Source organism: Gossypium hirsutum, chromosome A06 (assembly GCF_007990345.1).
Source record: "Gossypium hirsutum isolate 1008001.06 chromosome A06, Gossypium_hirsutum_v2.1, whole genome shotgun sequence".
In the NCBI taxonomy this organism is placed as follows: Eukaryota; Viridiplantae; Streptophyta; class Magnoliopsida; order Malvales; family Malvaceae; genus Gossypium; species Gossypium hirsutum.
Genome location: NC_053429.1, coordinates 25,865,687 through 25,868,292, shown reverse-complemented (window position 1 = coordinate 25,868,292; position 2,606 = coordinate 25,865,687). Strand labels below are relative to the sequence as shown.

The 2,606-nt window shown below is 31.0% G+C and overlaps 1 long non-coding RNA gene across 1 annotated transcript; it reads right to left on the bottom strand.

Moving 5' to 3' along the window:
• Positions 1-769: 769 nt before the first annotated feature.
• LOC121230666 (uncharacterized) lies at positions 770-2,100 on the bottom strand. Its single transcript, XR_005928733.1, has 3 exons — positions 1,957-2,100; positions 1,330-1,418; positions 770-1,155 (listed from the first exon to the last, which is right to left on the bottom strand). It is a non-coding gene; the product is annotated as an uncharacterized lncRNA (long non-coding RNA).
• Positions 2,101-2,606: the final 506 nt, after the last annotated feature.

Here is a 2,606-nt window from a genome sequence, read left to right as displayed (position 1 = left end):
AGGACACGGGCCAGAGACACGAGCGTGTGCCAAGCCGTGTGAAAACCCCTGTGGGTGTGCATTTAAAATTAATTCCACACAGATTCAGGACACAGACGTGTTTCCCCTTCCACACGGGCGTGTGCCCCTGTGTTAGGTGTTATTTTCGGGGTTCGTTTAAGGCCCCAGATTAATTCCTAATGGGTTTCAATGAATGTTTTAAACCCCGTAAGCTCTTATTGAGGAGTTTATATCTGAAATTGAAAAAGTTTTAATTTGACCACATTTTGGTGTTAAGAAGACGTTTTTATGCATAAGTTTTGGTTAGGTAATGCCTCATATTCCGAACTGGCGTGGGCACGGGTGTGGGGTGTTACAGAATGTGTGCCAAACCCTAATTGCTTCGAAAACTCTATTTTATTTTTGTTATTCAGTTGCCAAAGATGAATGAACACAAATTTTTAGTGTTGTTTTATTATAATTATAACTTAATAATCAATTTACTAATATAACCTTATTATAAACCTTTTAAAAACATGATATTAATGTTCATATATGTCAAATTTCACTATCAAAGGTCTAATTACAACATAAGGACCTCTCATTTAGTAAGCCCTAGCAATTAAGCACTTTTAACTTATAGAATGCATCTTTTACATTTTACGTGATTTAGTCCTTTAGTCAAATTAATCACTTAAACGATAAAATTATCACACGAAAATTTCACACATGTATTCACATACTGTAAGCACCAAAAATAAGATTAAAATAATTTTACAAACTTAGATTTGTGGTTCTGAAACCACTGTTCCAATTTAGCTAAAATTGGGCTGTTACATGTTCCATATAAGTGTAGCATAAGCTATCAGTCTACAACACACCAATACATCCCATTGAATGGAGTTAAAACTCAACATTCCTTTTTCTTTCCAACATATCTCGAGCCTCAACTCCCATATATAAAACACATGTGTGAGTACTCAAATCCTATGACATCCCAACTATATTTAATGATATCAAGACACCACAAGGCCAACATATCCATTTAAAAGCAATTATTTACTATTTTATGCACGTTCTTGTTTGTCCATATTCGCCACACTATCACATCATATGTAATGCACTATAAAGTGCCAACACAATGTTCTTTGAGCCACAAACACTATAAACTCATATCTGTGCATAAAACCAAAAAATCATGAGTCATATACTGACATAAACACATCATTTTTTGCTATAAACTCATAATAAATCACATCTCACACCACACAAGCATTATTTGCAAGGCTAACCTAAGCTCCCTATTAAATCTATGAATTGTGCTTACATGTAGCACTTCAGATCACTCACCGATGTAGCATTCACCCAATTATCAGAAGCCTAAAAAAGCTTCTCATTGCTTTTTGCCTTGCTCGTAGAGAGCTCCGATGGATCCAGAACTTCGCATACACATTAAACACAAGATAAACTAATCATTAACACATTAAGATCCAAAATCGTATCTAAACATAAAAATATATATATGGATCCATATTCTCCCCTCTTAAACCAAAAGTTTAACTAGATTTATCGAAATAATTGATTTCCTTAATCAATTCTTATTTCTATTACTTAAAAATGAGTGTAAACATCGTATATATCATATTAGAATAGATTTAAACCATTTTAAATGCCTAAAAATGTAGATTTTAGTTTTTCAGAAATATCGTCACATGAGATCATTCAAAAGGGAAAATCATCAATTCTCTAAAATCCTTTAATGATCTGTTAAATTGAGTTTAAAAACCTTTTAATCAAATCAAAATAAGATGAAAATCATTTAGTAACAATGATTTAACTTAAAAATCCAAATTTCACCATTTTCAATCTCATTTTTGACTTAAAACTTTAGATCCATAGACATCTCATTATAAGTGATCAAATCTTGATTTGTAAAAGCAACATACATAAAAATATCATCAAGAATCAAAATCTAACCTTGATTGAAAAAGAAAAACAAGTTGAAGCTTTAATTGCTTGAAAAACCTTTGGAGAAAAATAAAGAATTTGAGGAAGAATTTGAGTGTTTTCTTTAAAATTGAGATCTAATGTTTAATAGGTGTGAAAATCAAAATGACCTATTTTTTTGGAGAGAAAAATGCTTAGATTGGTGTTTGGAAAAAATTCAAATGAGAAAATGAATAAGGGAAGAAACATGAATGGGTTTTATAGTTGCATGAAAAAAGAACCGGTTTTTAAAACTTAGATTAGTTGCTTTTAGGAAACTCTCAAGTTTGACCTTTTTACAAATTAGTCATTTTTTAATTAAAACACCTTTTTCTTAATTCTTTTTAAATCCAATTTTATTTTTAAAAACCGTCTTAAAGTAATCATTTTTTGGATAATTAATTCTAAATTCCTTAACCTAATTTTAGACCACTATTATTATTATTCTCGAATTTAATTCCTGGACCCGAATTGGCTATCTGATCCACCAACCTAAATCTACTAGACAAAATTTAAGGATGTGACACATTGGATATAAAGTACTGTCCAATGATTTGCCAATGGTCTTTAGTTAGAATTCGACTATAATCACTATCATCACCAAACTTAACTATGAAATAATTACTATCCATATCTGCTAG